At 45.1% G+C, this 18840-nt stretch overlaps 1 long non-coding RNA gene across 8 annotated transcripts in view; it reads right to left on the reverse strand.

Annotated features, from left to right (window-relative positions):
- The window catches only part of LOC104913048, a 65401-nt gene that overhangs the window by 23332 nt on the left and 23229 nt on the right, over window positions 1-18840 (reverse strand). For 3 of the 8 annotated variants that reach the window (XR_002119360.2, XR_795083.3, XR_002119364.2), the window contains exons 3-7: window positions 12380-12456; window positions 10519-10809; window positions 9723-9962; window positions 915-1089; window positions 654-822 (exon numbers count right to left, since the gene is read on the reverse strand). This is a non-coding gene — a long non-coding RNA (uncharacterized LOC104913048). The remainder of the gene's footprint in view (window positions 1-653; window positions 823-914; window positions 1090-9722; window positions 9963-10518; window positions 10810-12379; window positions 12457-18840) is intronic. The other 5 variants (XR_004161212.1, XR_004161214.1, XR_004161211.1 and 2 more) reach the window with 5 other exon arrangements.

The following is an 18840-nucleotide window of genomic DNA, read 5'->3' on the forward strand; positions in this document are numbered from 1 at the left end:
CTGCACAGTTTTGCCGTGCTAATACTTAATATAATCTTCAGTCATGACAAATTTATGCAGAGTGAGAGCATTTCAAACATAGCAAGCTTTAATGCTATCCAAACACCTCGCTGTTCTACAAACAGCATGGGCAGAGTTCAAACATATCTTGGAAAATCATAAAGGCTTCAGCATCACTGATGTATGAGTGCTCTTGGAGGTTCCCTGGTGCACACCTGTATGGGAAGCTGTGGGCTGAGGCTGTTCTCTGGCTGCTTGGGGTGTCCAGGTACCATGAAAACATGGGTGAAGAGTGGGATGCCAAAGCTCATCATGCTGTAGTTATATTTATTACTCCAGCGTGATAGAAATGCTTGAGCATAAAGACACAAGCAATGACAGTTCAGGTTTGTAAGAAAGGCAGTGATAGCAGTGGAAAGGATGCCTTCCTCGTGCTGCTGCCCTATTGCACTCATTTGTGTGGTGTGTGCCCGTGATCCCTGCCAGCTCATTGCTACACGAGTTTGGAAAATGCACTTAGGCACATTATCACTTAAGGAAACCTTGGTGCACAAAGTTCAGCTGAGGAGTGTGGTTAAGGCATTTTTCCAGAATGAAAACCTGAAGGCTTTATTCCTTCACAATAAAGAATGAGGCAGAAATGATTCCAGTACCTGGCAAAGCGAAGCAGGTGACTCTCAGGGCTTCGGCAGAGAAATCTCGAGCACAAATTCCCCAATTTCAGCTCATTCCATGATTCTTTCATCACAACTGGAGACGCTCCAGCTCTGCCCAACAGCTCCTGTAGCTCAGCAAAACGATCACAACAGCACGCCAGCAATCCTGACATAACAAGAAGGACACATTAATCTCACAGCTGGGCATAACGAGCGGTAGCCAAAACTGCACATGGGGAAACCAAAGGAGTGATTCACCGTTATGGGTCGCGCTGTTCAAGGCAGCCCAGGGTACCAGTCCCCTGAAGGGCACCAGTGGTTTGGATCACACTGTGGTTAATGAGGTGCAGAGATTAAAAGCACTGCATTTCTTCCATCAGAATTGTAGCTTTGGCTTTCGGGAATGAATCACAGCAGGTTGGAAGGTCCCACACTTTTTAAAGATATAAAAATGTGTCAATCGTTCTTAAAAAAAAAACAAAAACAAAAACCAAAAAACCCACACAGAAACCCCACCAAATAGTAATAACAGTGTCATCATTTATTCAAATGTGGAACAACGAGGGCTCTGCTAAGCAGACATCACTTCACCATAAGTATTAAGCTGATTCCCATCAGGAGACAGTTTTTCTGTCAATCATGTCTGGGTTCATGACAGCTTATGGCGTAGCTGCACCTATCTTATATCATTTAACCAGACAGTATCTGTTTTGACATTCGTGACTGAGATACTTGGCTTGTAATTGGGAATGAGTACAACTGAGCAGAACAGAGTGATTTCCTTTCCCAGGGATGGTTGTTAGAGTGACGTGGCATGCTGATGCTGAGCTGTGTGATAGAAACCTGCCTGTTAATGTTGCAGAATAGAGGAACCAAAAACTTGTGCTTGATTGTCATGTCCTTGGAGAAAAGTGGCACATCACGGAGCTACACAAGCAAGATGACCACTTGCCAGTGCTCTTATCCATATGTGTGCATTGGGAGCTGCATCAGCAAAAAGCCAACATTTGTGCAGAGCCCTGGCACTAAGCATGGGTGATATGGGGCAGGCAGGACACCCTATTTCACACCAACCAAACAGAAACTGATGCTGATGGTTAGATTATCACTTTTTTCAGAACCAAAGCGGAGAAAGGAAGGATTTTACACTTGTACATCAGAACAATGCTAGTGTTTTTCTGAGTATCTGTGATGTAAGAAAACCAACAGAGCAATTGAAAACACAAACCAGGGAGAATGATGAGACTAGAAGAGGAGATTCAGTTCCTTGAGCTGTTTGATGTAACCACTGCTGTCAGGTGATGGTCCTAATTAATGCAGGTATCTCATTCTAATTGCATGGATCAGGCTGCTTTGTCTTTTCAATAATCCATAGAGCTGTGCCTGGCATTAATCTTATTAATGGGACAATTACACTGCCTACAGATTAATTTTCAGCTGAGATTATCTGTAGGATGTGATGGTGTGCAGAGAGATTTCTTTTCTTTCCAGCCCAAACCATTCTATGATTTTATTCCCTCTGAATTGTAAGGATGGGAATCTCCCAAGATTCTCCAGATTATACAATTTAGATTCTCTAATTTGACCCCTGTTGCTGAGGCTCCAAATGTAGAAACAAAGCCATAATTCCTCCCTCCTCTCTGCCAGTGATTGGAAGCTCCTTTCACCCAAGGAAAAACCCAAAGTTGTATAACCTAACAGTCAAAAGAAAATCCACTGTCAAAATTTCCCATTTCCAAAGTGCCAGTTGTTACTATAGGCAGTTGTTTTCTTTTCCTCCTCGTGTTGTTGGAGCATGAAAGCTAAATGCCCAATCATTCAGATTTCTGTGAGAAACACACACAAAAATTGAAGTGACAGCAATATAACAGGGCTATGTTTCAGCCCACCATTGACAACGATGTCTGAAGCTTGACACTGTCAGGAAGTCTAATAAAACCAAAAAATTGACATGGCAAAAAGAAACAATTCCTGGCTAAAGCTTTAATTTCTGCACCCCTCCTTGCTTTAGGTGCCACGAGTTGATGTGAGTGGTGATGGGATGTGCAGCATCCCAGCTGTGCCTCTACTTAACCAAAGGACCCTAAGAGTGGCTTCATTCAAACCCTCGAAACAAACCCATATATCTCCATGCCATGAGGCAGAGGTAGTCACCACATGCGTGGATGAAGGCACTTAATTTCCCTGGAAGTCACTACATGTTCAAGACGTGTATCGATTTCCGTACCGCGCTTGTAAGTTATGAGTGATTTCTTTTGTAAGTGTCAGGTGAGAGACATGAATGGAGACCTAATTAAAGTGTATACAAAGTACACGCAGTAAATCTCTTTGGCAATGTCAACCTGCTTTAAAGTGGCCCGGGAGAGCAAACAAGATGGCATAAATGGAAGATAAAGAAATACTAATAGGCTGTGACGTTCCCAGAGCAGCAGCTTAGCTGGTGAGCTGCTAACACAAAGTGGCTGGGGGTACTGGGGGGAAGAAGTGCAATTCCCAGGGCACGTTCTAGCCCTAAAACACAGAACAGTGGGAATTTTGTCAGCAAAATTCCTGTTAACTTAAATAACAGCCCTATGTTCCTTTCCTGTGTTGTAGCTGTTGTTTATAACTGTTTAAAATTAAAGCTATCTCTCCATCAATGATCCATCCCTGTAGATTTTTATATAGATGTGCCTATCAGGATGGATAAAAACAGATGCAAGTTTTTTCTGCCTTCAGCCCTGGCTAGTCAGAAATTCTGGGCTGGAAGTTATACACAGCTGCTTTCTGCTTGGGGAAATACCACAGCCAAGGTGATAAATACTAGTGGAAATAAATACTGCAGTATATTGGCTTGGGCACAGCACTGCACTAACTTATCTCTGCGGCTATTTGGATTGGAGCTGGCTTGTGTGTCTGCACACAGAAGGCAAGATCCAGGTCAAGGTATTCAATGCCTGACTTCCCATGGTGTTTGTCCGGAGCTGAGCGTCTGCAGCTCAGACGTGGATGGGTGGATGTTTTCCTTGGTTTCTCCTGAGGAAGGCACTCAAAGTGTTATCACTTTTATTTAAAAGATTGGTCCAGATTTGGCACTGCAATCCCTCTGAATTTCTGCATTGGTCCTTGAACAAGAAGAAAGCTATTCCCAACCTTTTATCTTGGCTGGGTGGCCTGGGACCTATTTACATTTTATTCAGCCATTCTCTTCATTAAGTCTTCACTGGGATGAAAGATTTCTCTTTAACCTCTAGGTTACCCTACAGTGTGCCCGTGCCCCTCTGGATAATGTGATGGAGTGGTGCACACAAAGAAAATCTGCTCATTTGTGAAGCCAGTCATTAATAAGAAGCAAGATGGCTTTACCATGGGGATGCCAGCGTTACTTTGCTGACAATATCCCTTATGATCCTGGAGAAACTTTAATGGATTGAACAGGTTGATGTTGTCATTTTCAATTTGCTGAACCATCTGACAGTGTTCCCAACAATTAGCACATACAAAATATGGAAATATGTTACCTTTTACATTAAAAAAAAAAAAAAGGGTATGGGAAGCTGCCTAGAGTTGTATAATAACTTGTTATTCTGAAATCCTTGCTTTGACTTTAAATAGATTTTGGTACAGCAAAGTCACCCTAACCTTGGGATAAATTTATCTGTCACCTGAGTCAGTGCAGGGGTTTGGGTTCATTAAAAGCTGATCAGAAATTAACCTGTGGTTGGGGCTGCAGGACATGGCTGCGGGCTGGTGGACAGAGGGACATGGGGTACACAGGGGGGTTGATGCCCTGAACCCCATGCTGTCATCTACTTCTCCTCTGCAAGCCCCAGCAAAGTGCAGCAGCAGGACCTGCCCAAGGTCATGAACAAAGGAGAAAACTGGAAGAAATTAATGCCCACAGAGCAGGCGGTGCTGTGAGAGGTCATTCAGGCTGCTTGCTGGGACTGAAAGGTTGCTTTTGTTTGTGAAGTAGACAGGAGACCATGAAACATAGCTGTCAGCTGAGAGGCTGGAAGGAACATCTCATGTCCAGCCCCTGGAGGCAGCAGACATATCTGTTTTTAATGCAATAGCAGCTGCAGTCATTTTGGACCCTCCACATGTTCCATTAAAAGAAAATATATCTCCTGGCTCCTGACAGTGGCTGTGACATGTGGTGACCTTATCTGCAAGCACTAGTGTTTAGGGAGGCATCCCAGCCCCTGACCAGCTGTGATTCTGTGTGGGTCTTACAGGAGGTGGGAATCAGCCCAGTTTGGTCCATCCCATCCCATCCCATCCCATCCCATCCCATCCCATCCCATCCCATCCCATCCCACCCCATCCCATCCCATCCAGCATCCTGTACCAACAGGCATTGTGACACACTGCTCCTTTTGAGCACACTTGCCTCATTATTTCTGCACCAGCTCGGAAGAAGAGGGGTTTGGAGAGTAACAGGAATCATTTGGTGCATGCGTTTGGCTTTTCAGGAGCTTTAGACAGAAATCCTCCGTTAAATAAAGCAGCCAATCTGGGTGACATGTCCCTGCCCGGGCTGAGGGCAGGGGGTGGACCTCTGTCAGAAGGGAAGTGACCTCCATCCTTCACTGCAGAGTATCAGGGGATGAATAATGGCTCAGGCTTTGCTACCTGTGGTATGGCAGGTCTGGGAACACAGGAGGTCAGAGACTGTGTTACCTCAGTGCTGAGTGGAGCATGCAGAAACCCACAGCCAAATTCTTCCTCCTATGGCTATGCACCCAGGGGAAGTGGACAGAAAAGGCAGGGAGGAGCCCCAAATAACCGCTGGGAAAGGAGAGATTCGTTAGGAGGATTTGTTGTGATTGGGCAAGGGGAAATGGTTTCAAACTAAAAGAGGAGAGGTGTAGATTGGGTACAAGGAAAAAGGTTTTTTACAGTAGGCTGGGGCACTGGCACAGGTTGCCCAGAGAGGTGGTGGGTGCCCCAACCCTGGATACATTCAAGGTCAGGCTCAATGGGACTCGGATAGAGCTGTAGGGTCCTCGTTCATTGCAGGAACCAGAGTTGGACCAGATGACCTTTAAGTGTCCTTTCCAACTCAAATGATTCCATGATTTAGTGGGAAGATCCAAAGGATCCATTTAACGGGAGATGAACTCCTTTGGGACTTTGGTCCCCACCGCTGATAGGATGTGACAGAACCACGTCAGGCAAATGTCAGAGCCCTCAACCTCATCCTCCTGCATCCGTGGGACACTGCATCCTTCTCCCCGATTACCAAAACCCCGAGCCAACAGTGTGGGAAGCTCTTTGTTTCCTTGCAGGTTTTCATGCTGCTTCTCCTGGAGACAGTTTTGAGAAAGACTGTCAGAGCAGCTTCAAAAAATACTAAAGAAACACACTGGGAACTGTGAAAGCTCAGATTTGAATATAAATACGAACTGACAAGCTGCTTCGTGTGGTATCATTAAACTTCACAGTTAGACTTTTTTTTTTGAAAACCAAATTATCGTGTGAAAATATGTCTGCAGTGTTCAACTTGAGATGAAAACTGCTTATTTCTCTGTTTAGGGCAATAGCAAGGAAAAGTTTCCACGATTTCATGATTCGTAGGGTTTTGATTTATTGTTACATTTATAGCAGCTTAATTACGACTCGTATCCGTGATACTGCAGAAACACGGTTTAGAAGCGGGGCGATTTGAAGATTATTCGGCTCTCGGAGGTCTGAAGTTTGGGCAGAGAGGAGCGGGGCTCGCCGCAGGGACCGCCCCATCCCCGGGTCTGACCTGATGCAGCCGGTGCTCGGTGACCGCTGGATGTCACTGTTAAGTCACACAACACCCGGAGGACCCGAGGTGCCCCTGTGCTCAGCGCATCCCCACTCCGCAGAACGGCCCGCAGGGCTCAGCCCGCCTCAATTCCACCAGAGCCCGCTCCTGATTTTGGGACCAAAAAGCTGCTTTTCTTTATTTTTTCTTTCTTTCTTTCTTATTTTTTTTTCTTGCTTGCTATTTTAAAGAGTTATGCAAAGTTCAAAGCGCTGAGGCAAAGCTGTTTGGGTGAAATGTAGGACAGCGGGAAAACAAAGCAAGGTTTTGCTTTATCCTTTCTTTCAACCAAATCTCTGTTCTCAAGTCAGCACAGCACAGCGGTGGGGTTGGTTAAGAGGAGCAAAGCGTGGGGATTTGTGAGCAACTTGGTTTTACTGCTCTTAATGCCACGGGAGGGAGAGGGCAAAGCTGCGTAATTCGTTGGCACAAACAAACTGGCTTAGTGCTAAGGCAGAGCAGAGTTCTGCTTGACCTGAGAGCAGTCCTTGTGACTTTTCTTCTCCAGTGCATGGATATATGGATCACGTCCCGAGATATCTTGAACACACCCTAACAGTTATGCATGTGTTTAGATAGCATTCTCCTAAGGAAGGAGATATATGTGTTTCACAGGATGAGGAATGACTGTTTACAAGGATGGATAGTGATAGGACAAGGGGGAATGGTTTTAAAATAAGACAGGGGAGGTTTAGGTTGGATATTAGAAGGAGGTTTTTCACCCAGAGGGTGGTGAGGCACTGGAACAGGTTGCCCAAGGAGGCTGTGGATGCCCCATCCCTGGAGGCATTCAAGGCCAGGCTGGATGTGGCTCTGGGCAGCCTGGTCTGCTGGTTGGCGACCTGCACATAGCAGGGGGTTGGAATGAGATGAGCATTGTGTTCCATTTCAACCCAGGTCATTCTATGATTCTATGATTCTATGATTCTATGATTCTATGATTCTATGATTCTTCTGGTTTCTTTGACAACATGGCTGTTTTCAGTGCAGACTTTGGGCAATGTGCACTTCTCTGTGTTTTTCATGCCAAAGCCATGGAAAATGGGCTCATGTTATCAAAGCCTCACTCAGGAGCAGGCATGCCTCACCATTTTTGCTAGAAAGTGGCCTGTTCTTTCATGATATGCCATCACAAACATTTCCTTTGAAGAAAAGTTTGTTCTTGAATTCACAATGGGCTGTGACAGACTATGAATTTCAAACAGTTTTGCATGCCATTGCAAACATTTCTCATTTCTCTTTATATGAGCACATCAAAAGAGATGTTTGCTGCAGCCCCACTGCAGCTCCCCATGGGTGCCGCAGGGTTGATCCCTGCTCTGTTCCCATCAATAGAATCATAGAATCATTAGCATTGGAAAAGACATCTAAGATCACCCAACCCATCCCCACCTGCCCACTGCCCACATCCCTCAGTGCCACATCTCAGCAGTTCTTGAACACCTCCAGGGAAGATGACTCCACCACCTCCCTGGGCAGCTGTGCCACTGCATCACTGCTCTTTCAGAGATGAATTTTTTCGTAATATCCATCATGAACCTCCCCATGCCCCATTGAGGTTGATTGCTGATGTCTTGGGATATTTTCCTGTTGCTCAAGGCCTTGTGAGGACATTCTGAGGTGATTTAGAGCAATGAGGGCTGAGCTGGGACCTGCTGGTAGGACAGAGGCTTGTTTCTCTTGCCTCTGGCAGCATCTTCACAGCAGCTTTTTGTCACTGTACCCCAGTTAGTACGATGAGGCAATAACTTGCTGCAGACCATAGGTGACATCTCAGAGCAAATATATAACAATTTAATCCTATTGGGGTCAGACTTCCAAATGATCAATCTTTTGTGAAGGACAGCTTCAGCGTTTGTTTTCCTTTTATTTGTTAACCCAGCACCACTATCCCATGACCTTGTCTGCATCACAAAATCCAGGGGCAGAGATGGGGCCAAGCACCGACTGCCACAACAGCTTTGTAGAAGAGGCAGAATTGCTTGTAAAAGAGCCGCCCCCAAAGCAAATGGTGTTGATAAGACGAACCTCTTCCTGGGCCTTCCTTTATACAGCGAGTCCAAATTCCCTCCACTGATTCCCTTCATTTCACAGATCCAAAATCATAATGCTCACTTTTGTCCATTTGCTTTGATTGGTGTCAGCCGCAATGAAACGCAGCAGTGCTTCAACCCAAGGAAACTTAGCAAGGTGTTTGAGGCTAACCAAAGTGTTTCATTCTCCCCAGTTGCTGTCAGCTAAAGTAATGACAAAATAGATCTCCAGAAAGGAGAAAACACTCTCAATCCCTGAAATATGTTTTGAGTGTACATATAAAAACACAAGGTACGAGGAGGGCTTAGATCACAGCTCATCTTGCCGTCATCTCACCAATTTCTTTTATCACCAGGCCTCCTTTCCACTGCCCCAGCTCTTTCCTTCTCCTCCTGATCTCTGACATTGCCACAGATAGTTCAGTCCGTCCTTACTTGGGAGAAATGAAATGAGCTCGTGCTATCTTGGCTCAGACAAAGGCAGAGATGCCCACACCCTGAGAAATGGCTCATGAGAAGTGCAGGGCAGGAGCATCCAATTGAGTCTGCTTTTTATACTTGTGTGAGAAACTGGAATGGAGAAGATATTGGCAGCTGTGGTCTCCAGCAGAAGATATTAAGGGGGAAGGTAAGGTTCCCCCCATATGGAGAAAATAATGGAAGAGCAGAAAAGCACCATGAATGGGAACCAGGCACAGAATAAAAGATACTGAGAATAGCCCTGTGATTGCAAAACATAAGCAAATCAAACTGGGAAAGGGTAAGAACACAGGACTAGAAGAGACCAGAGCAATCACCAGCCCAGTGTGCCCTCTCTGCGGGTGAGCGAGTGCTTGCTGCTGGAGGCAGAGGAGACCACACAGAGTGAGTTCTGCTCTGCCCTCTGACAAATGCAGGCTTACAGAGAAAGGTGAAAAGGCACCACTGTAAAGTGGTGCGGAAAGGGCAGGAGGGATTTCTTGGCTGGAGTCTGAGACCATGCCAAATCAGAAAGAGATTGCGATGTTTTCTTAAGGAGTAGGCAAGAAAATAATCCTCTGGGCTCCAGATCTGACACTCAGCTTGCTGTAAGTTCCTGCATGCCCATCAGCCCACACATCGCCTCTGTAACACCATCCTTGAAGGAATGATGTCATTGCCCAGCATCATCCAAGTAAAGGGGCTACAAAGCTGACCAGGGTGCTGAGAGCATTAGAAACTCTCAGCATGAGAATAACAGCAGAAGACAAACTAACAAATGTTTACAACCTAACAAACCTTTACAAAGACCTCAGATTAATAGTGGAGATGAAATCAGATGCAGGGGGCTGTGTAGATATCAGGGTCACACTGTTGCTGCAGAAGACATAGGGTAGGTCTGTACGTGTTTTCCCAGGGGGTAGTAGCATCGTCTGAGCACTCAAATGCTCTCAGGCATAAAATGTTTGGATTAAGACCCACTTACAGGTGCAGAGTTCACTCTCACTCATTTCCAAACTGGCAGAGATGTGCTGGGGCCTATTGTAAAGTAAGAAGGAAAGAGGGAAGGTTCTAATCACTCAATCAGTTACACACACGTAGGAGATAAGAGGAGCTTCTGAAAGTGGGAATTGAAATTATTATTATCCAGACAAAGCCATTCTACAAGACCTGTGCTCCTCCCAAAATGGCAATAATGGGGAAAAGATATGTGAGGCAACCAGCAGGAGCCCTTCATTTTGCATTCAGAGGTGATGGAAGTGCAGGGGAAGGGTTGCGGAAGGGTCTGCAAGTGTGGGATGAGTGATGCTAAGCAGCCCTTGGTGTTGTGCCACCAGGATCCCCGTGCTCAGTCCTGCTCATTAGCAGCACGCATGCTGGAGGTGGTGCTGAGCTGATGGAGGGGAAGGAGAGATTGGTTTCTGATGAATGTATAACCAGGTGAAATTAAAGTGTGGCTAACTGGCTAGGAAGGGAAATATTTGAATGGTGTTAATGAGAAGAAGGGATAAATTAAGGTGGAACAGGGGGCTTTAGCAAGGAGCAGTAGGATGAAATTAATAGAGAATCATCAGATTTTACATATGTGGCTTACCTGTATAAGGGGACAGCTTAGAATAGCTGCTTCTCACTCACTCCCCAGAGGATACCTGCACAAAGACTGCTGTGAGCTCTCTGGATGTGACGTTAGCCCGGTGAAATAAGAGCCATTTCTGCAGAACTGACAGTGCCCTTCACACGCACGCTTCAGCTTATTCCTCACCAGCCTCAATGTGTAGACAACAGGTATTTATCAGTGTAACTTTCTTTTTTTAGTAGGGAGATTTAAGCTTGCAAAATAATCCCCTCATTGGACATGCAGAAGGAACTGCGAGATTTGGCAGGTCTGAAAACAAGGCAGGCAACAGAGAGAGGGATTTAAGCAAAAGATCACAAGGGAGGTCGGCTCCTGGGGGGCTGGCCCAGGCTTCCCACCCTGGTGCAGAGCATCCTCTGGGGCAGCCTGGTGCCTGCACAGTTGTGCTTATTGCCCACACAGCTGCCCACCAGGCTGTGAGACGTTAACAGCATTTCCCCTGATATTCTCCCACCCCGGTGAGGTCTCCCCTTGGGAGGACAATTTCGTAGGAGCTGCGGAGAACAATCTTCTTGCAAAATATGTGGACATAACTCCAACTCATCCATCTTAATAGGACTTATATAATTTTCCTTGATGGTTCTGATTTTCTATTCTATTAATAATAGAAAAGCTTCTCTGCTTATATATAATGCAATTCAACAGCAAGTCTCAGAGGAGGATCAAGATCATTTTGGCTTTCCATCAATTTGATACCAATCCCTCTCCCCCTAAATAACTTCAGTGTAAGAACAGTGAAGGGGAGTGGAGATTCAGCAACTCGGAACCCGAATTTCCCTGAAGACAGCAGGAATTTTCTGACTGGTGGCAGCAAGCTTTGCACTACCTCCCAAAAGGCAAATCCATGGGATGAAAGCTCTTCTTCTCCCCCAGACCAACCTGGATGCCACAGTGACTTGGGTGGAGCAAGGCTGGTCTCAATTAGCTGACAGTTGGCCCACAGACACCATGTGAACGGGCTGTGATCATTTTCTGATGCACACTTTTCAAACTGGTGTCTGGAAAAGGGCTCGTTAGTCAGCGTGTGCCAAATGGAATACTTCATGACAGCACTAATTAAAATAAATGAAACTTGACTTTTCAAGATGACATTTTTTTTTATGGCAAAGTACAGTAGTTTGGAAACATCTTTAATTTAATTGCAAAATACCTTCTCCGGTTATTTACTTAAAACTGTTTCTCCCATTGCTGAGCTACACCAGTATTTCAGGATACAGACTCTTGATTTCGACGTTTTACATTACATTATCAAGTTAATCTACCCAAATCATTAACCCCCAGCAGGAAAGATTTTTAATTATGTGGATTCACCGAGCGTTTTTCAAGAGCTCTTTTATTTCTACGAGTTCAACCATAACATACAGTGGGAAGAGGAAAGGCACTGTCCTTCTGCACTGGATTTCATGAACCAGCATGTTGAAACACAACAAGTTTTGGCAAATGGATCCAACTCGCACAGAAAACTGTTAATGCCCTGGAGAATTCCTGCCCTCCTGGAAAGGAGCACTGGTGGCACTTCAGCATGCAGCAGGAAAATTTAGACCTAAGGGAACCTGTTTGTTCCCTCTATAATAACTCAGTTCTGATATACACCTCATGGTGTGATATCTGAATCAGGCTGAAGCTAACAAAAAAACGGTCGTGGATTTACAGTCATAGTTGGTTCTTCTCTTTTATAGGTCAGCAGTCACATCAAAATTGAAAACAACACCAAAAATATCTCTTGATATTTTAGAGAAACCAAAGCTTTGGAGAGAGGATGGATGGAGGATGCTGCATTAACTTCCCCCAGAGAACAGGTATTGGCTTGAGCACTTACTTCTCCAGTACAGCCCCCCATGGTAGGCACTCTGCTGTCCTCTCCAGGTTTGGAGTCATCTTGGGAAAGGATTCTCACTGAGGGAGAAAAACATTGCTGTTGTAAATGCTGCAAAAACCAGCAAGTCATGACTGGCACAACTCCAGCCCTCCATAAAACTGTGCCGATTTACTCATCTGAATCATTATCAGAGGCTGAATAGCAGTTGAGAGGAAACAACTGTACAAAAGCACGCTGTTCTCTCTGTTAATGTCGTTGGCAGGGTCAGGAGCAACGATTCATACCACCAAGCATACAGCATATACCAGGTGATGAATGATGGCAATAATCCTACAGGAAGGGAAACATGAAATGCCAGGGTTTGTCCTCCACAAAGAATGACACCACATTCTTCTGACCTCTGTAGCTAAATCCCAAACACAGCACAGACATGAAGCACTTAGAAATCTGATCATGTTTTAGTTGAACTGGGGGAAATGGCCCTGCTCTGGAGTCTACAGACAATGAAGACATCAAAGCACAACTGGAAAGAGTGAAGCATTTTGTGGCAACCAGTTTTACAGCTTTGAGAGTGCCAGAGAGCTGAAGTGAATCTATCTGTAGAAGATCATCGTGTTGGAGTTCCCAAAATGCATTGGTAGGTATCTGTATTTCGCACGGTGCATTATGCCACAGAAGTTCAGTTGCCACAGTCCTGATTGCTGTGTTGATGCACTGGGTGCAGCACCAGAGGGAACCACAGAGTGGATTTATGGATATTGAAACTTCCTGCATGGCCACTTCTATCCAAGAAAGTTCATTTCAAGTTTTATTTTCTTTATTCTTGCATCTGAAGCCAATGAAATCTCTCATCTGTCAGCCTGCGTACAGTATTACCCATTGCAGTATCAGAGTTAGTAACAGCATCTCTATCTGCAGCTACAGACATCATTATTTATTTGCCCTGCTCTGCTTCCAGAAGTCCCAGGTGGGATTCAGTTATCACTGACTCTGTACCTAAATTAAACGTCAATCTATTATCAGACAAACCACTGTGCCTCCAGTATAAATATGTGCTCTCTGATCCTGGGGATGGACTTGCAGCCAGCAGTCCTTCAATACATTTCTTTCTTGATTCACATCTTTCTTGCATTTCAGAGTTCCCATGATCTTACCAAAGACAAATTCCATGACACCAGAAAGAAACATGCTGACTCCATCCTCCTCACTTTTGTTACCTGCCTGTGGCTATCCCAGAGCTGTAGCTACTGGCTGCTGCCAGAGAACACACAACAGCTGAATACAGGAATTAATGAAGGGAAAGAGGAAAACAAAGCATAATTACTTCATTGCAGGACTCTGCAAAGTGAAGTGGCTGAGGGTGCTGTGTCTGCTGGGTTGTGGATGGGACACACTGAAGTATCTACACATGTTCCTCCTGGAGGAAGAGTAACCCACCCATGGTTGTATGTCATCATGTGGCTTCATCGTGGGAGACCACATCTAGTGTAGAGAACAAAAATATCTGGCCTGGCCCTAATAAGGGTGTTTAGGAAGATTTGTGCATGCTTCCAGGAGCTACTGGGTGTCAGAACTTTGTAATGGAATAGGAATGGAGAATCCTCAATGCCTCAGGAAAATAACAGCTGCTGGGTATATCTTGTGCAACATTTGATTTAAATGTGTTAGAGAGTATGCAATTGTTTTAATTGATCTAATGGCAGAAAAACAAAACAAACCTTGGGACTCATTATCCTTTCAAACTGGCATAGATGAGGAATAGCTTGGAAACCAGCAGCCCAAGTCTTCAGCCGTTACTAATCTTCCTGGAATTTAAGTGAAGTCAAAAGAGCTCTGCCAACTTAGAGGAGCTGAAGATACAGCCTGATGGAATTACAAAGCATGAATATACCATAGGCCTAAAGAGAATTAGGCCCATTCTTTTTTAAAAAAGCAAAGCTTGATTAAGGATGTTCAGTATAGGTTTAGAAAAAAGATCACTGTCATGCCTCACTAACCTCATTGTTCTGTTAAACATGACCCAGGGAGATATTACACTGCTCTGGGGTTTTCTAAAAAGTCAAGGAAGTGTGGTTTGGGGAGCAGGGGGAACAACGCTTTTGTCAGTGCTAATTGCAGGCTTTAATAGGAGCAGTGGCACAGCAAACTGTCTGACAGTCTGAGGAAGCTGGAAGCACAAGTGCACTTCATGGGTGCAGACATACAGAGATAATTTCACTTGCAGAATGGAGAGGCAGGATCTGCGCTCGAGAGGAGACGTGCTGATACTCCCAATGTACCATTCAAAGGTTCAAGAGCTGCAGTGAATGACGGGAGGGGGGTCGGGGGGGTGGAAGGCATTTCTGAAGATGTAAACATAATTACTGCTGATGCCCTTGGGGCATTGTTCTAACATTTGTGAAATACAGAGCAAGAGTTTTATGATGTATTAGTTGTAATGGATAAACCTCTAAGAAAAGGTTCTTAACAGAGGCACGTGAGCAGATATTTAACAGTGACACCCAGTGAAGCCACTGCAAACTGGGTGTACCGTGGGAAAAAGCTGGATCTGATCCCATTAAGAAAATACATAAAGATCTGTGGAAGATGGTGGCCTGCTGTCACTGGGATCCAGACTAAATAGCAGCCACCACCATGATGTATGCTTGGAGGCTTTTATGGGAGAGCCACTAGGTTGGACTGAACCAGATAAATTCAGTCAACTTTAAATTCAGTCAGGAATTTTCCTGCTCAAGGTACATTAAATTATGTTCTGAACCACATATCTAAACAGCCCTAGCCAAAAGAGGATCATTTCTTAAATTAAGAATGGGCATTTTTATCTTGAATGATCCCATAAGGATCCAATTAAGACAGCACACAAAAGCTGCTAAAAATACATTTGTATGCTCAGGGTGTGTGGGATCTGATGGAGGAGTGAAAGTTTGTGGTTAACACTTGTTGAGAAGAGGTACAGAACATGGCCCAGACTGCCACTTCAAGAGCCTTTGGGTTATTTTCTTAGTCATTCCTTGACTCAGAGAGCTTCATAGGTCAAAATTCCTGTCATCCAAAGCTCTGTTAGCTTATCAGAGATATTTAAGTAGTAGAAATTGTTTCACATATATAGATATGTATTTGGTCTTTTTGTTTCAGTGGAAGTTTCCCTACAAAATCTTGGACAAACGGAAATTTGAGCAGTGATGTCAGCAGAAACCTCTACTTCAGTTCTCTCATTTTAGCAGTTTAAAGAGATTGAACAATCAATCTCTTAGATATGGCAGTTGATGTTACTACCACATCTCCTCTCCTTCTTGTTTGTAGCAAATCGTCTTTAACATTGAAATATTCTCCTGTGATGGAAAAGTTCACTGGAGGCCAATGCCTCATTACACTCTGGCGTGTACCTTCCCCTCTGTGGATGCAGCTCCTCCGAGCACCGTGTGCTCTGTCTCTCTTCATCATCCATAGATACAGAAGACACAGTCAGAATAGCACAGGTCACCATCCCGAGGAAGTCGAGCACTGCAGCTGACAGGGATTTCAGTCAATACCATGGAGCTCATGTGTGTGTTCTGTGCCTTCAGGAGGAGCAGGCATCATCTGCCAGCCCTACTGCACGCAGCCCTCTGCCTTTCCCTCTGTCCATATTTACTGGCTCTGTCCCTTTGCACAACCTGATAGAGAGAAAGAACTTAAAGATGTTTATACTCTCCCGCTCTTTCAAAGGGGGAAGAATGGAGGGCTTAATATAGCCTGAGAAACAAAGACAACAGCATGGGTAAGTAAGAAAGCACAGGTGTAATTTCTGGGCACAGTGAGAAGTCTTTTAAAAGCTCTTAAATGAGTAGTGTGTACATGTTTACCACTGCAGCAGCTGACATATAACCACAGGAGCACTGCACTATGGGGATAAAATGAGAGCTTGTGGAGGGCTATTGAACACTGGGAATTTTCACAGCGAGGCAGAACAAAATTATTTAGCACCAGGGGGTTCTCTAATTTTGGTACACTGGGAAAATAAAGCAGCGCCTTTGTCCAGAACTAATATTTCCTCTCCAAGGGCCAACTCCATCTCTGTGCTGCTGCCTCTTAGATGCAGCCCAGGTGTGAAGGCCAGCTCTTGTTATTTGGGCTGTTCAAGAAAATGCAATGGGGATATTCACCCAAGACTTAACTGAAGGCCTTAGCCGATTCCATCTTTGTTGCTTCATTTACCTGCCTTCTGTTAATTGTCCCAGGGCTTACGATTTAGCATATATTTTAAAATGTAAACAGATCTTCAAGGCTGGTGGCTTGGAGCCCAGGGAGTCTCCTGAATTACAAACAACAGAGTTGGTGAAGCTTTGAAGCGTTTGCTGAGAGAGCAGATGAAAAACCCTCCTGAGATGCCCGGAGCTTTGGCCCTGACTCGGGGCCAGCTTGGCTTGCAGCTATGTTTGCTTGGGAGCGGCCATCCTGCAAGGCTTTGCAGCACAGATTCATGGAGGACGAAGCCCCAGTCGCTCACCCAAGCACTCCATCGCAGTGAGAGTTACAGACCTGCCGTGTGCCTGGAGCAGCAGGTTAGGACTTCTGCTCGACAGCTTGTAGATCGCTGCCCTGCTACTACTAAAGCTGCTACCGGAGCTAGCATTGATTTGAAAGGCCGCAGCACGGCGCATTACAAGATCATCCCATTTTTATGGCTGAAATTACGCTATCTACAGCCATTAAGTACCTTTTTTTCCTCATTAAATTTTGATCATTTTCTCTGATAATATATAGCCTTGGAAGATTGCTGTTCCAAGTTCCAGCTTTTGCCTTGCTCCCAAGGTTAGGGCTTTAAAAGTGTGATCCTGCAAATTACTCCCCAAGTAAGGATTTTTATGCAAATAATCCCGTTAACTTTACATGAGAAAAGGTTTGCCAGATCGGCGCTGTTATCCCTGAGCTTACAGTGGAAACACAACTGACCTTTAGCTGTAATGAATGCTAGTAAAAAAATAAGTGTGACAAAATTGCCTGGATCTCTGCAAGCTGCCATAAGCTGAGAGGTGCTCTGGTTGGGGACAGATCACACAGCATGCCGAAGGAGTTAAGTCATTTCATGGTGTTAGATAACAGCTAATTGACAGCAGATATAATGCATGTTGATAAGCAAATGCAATTTGGCAGCTAAGAATGAAAGAGCCCAAATATCTACTAAACCAAGCTGGAAGGGTGGTATTGTAGGAATGTTCCCAAAGCTTTTGCAGCTGAAGAAAAAAAAAAAGAAAAAAAGAAAGAAAGAAAGAAAGAAAGAAAATGTGATGTAATACAAAAGAAAGAGGAATCCAAACAGATGGTGCAGCTGGTATGTAAGACACCAGTGAGACTGCACCTAAAGCATGGCACGTTGAGTGCTGTGCAGTGTAAATATGCAGCAGGCTGTGAGAAATGCGGCTGAGTGCAATTGTTATGGCACTGTGCTTATGGGATTCCAGGCAGGACAAAATACCTTGGTGAGCTTGAAAGCCAGGGCAGAAAGATCTGCTGTATCACACCAAACCAAACTCAGCCATCAGGAGGTGCAGGGCAGTAAGGCAGATGCCTTCCAGAAAAGGTTTTTTTCAAGAAAAGGGTAGATCTGGCACTGAGGGACATGGTTTAGTGGGCATGGTGATGATGGGTTGCTGGTAGGGCTGGATGATCTTAGTGGTCTCTTCCAACCTTAATGACTCTATGATTCTGGCAGGTGGGCAGGTTATCGACACTGAAGGAAACAGGGCAGGCATGTTGGCACCCCATGGGTCTTTCTTCCCACCTTGGCTCTCTTTACCTCTTGGTGCCTTCCCCTCCCTTCAGTCCAAGGAGCCACAGCACAGCCCGTTGTGCTGATAGAACGACATCCCTGGCACCTGCCAGCCCTGCTCTGCCTGCCCCCAGGCAGCCAGCCCTTAGCATTATTAACACAAACACTTGCCATCACTCAGCAGCTAAAAGCAAACAGGTCAGCAATGCTGCCACCGCACCATGCTTCCTTTTGCTTCCTTTCCACTCCATTTCTCCTCCCTGCCTGTGCCTGACCCTGACCCTGCTCCATCACTCACTGCGTGCCTCTCCTCCAGCTTTCTTCCTGCCCTGCCTTCCCTTCCTCCTCTCCTTGTCCTTTGTCACCCCATTATGCAAGTGCCTATTTTCTCTTCATTTCCTTGCTTTTACCATTTTCCTTGCCTTGTTTCCTCCCTTCCACTCTCTGGTGGTATTTTTGATGCCTCTCTTTTTATTGCCCGGCTGCATTTTCTATTGTATTACCTGCCATTATCTCCAAATACGTTTTTATATATTTTCCCCCTTTTTCCAGTCTGACGTTTTGTTCCCTGTAAGGCACCAGAAAGCAGTAAAGGTTAGAGAGGGAAACTGAAAAGCATTCCAGTAGTTTTCCATCAGTCTGTGCATAAAGCACTTCTTCCACTTGATGAGAAAGCAGCGAGCAGTTCCTCCCCACATCAGGCTCCTTT

This window comes from Meleagris gallopavo, chromosome 13 (assembly GCF_000146605.3).
Source record: "Meleagris gallopavo isolate NT-WF06-2002-E0010 breed Aviagen turkey brand Nicholas breeding stock chromosome 13, Turkey_5.1, whole genome shotgun sequence".
Classification (NCBI taxonomy): Eukaryota; Metazoa; Chordata; class Aves; order Galliformes; family Phasianidae; genus Meleagris; species Meleagris gallopavo.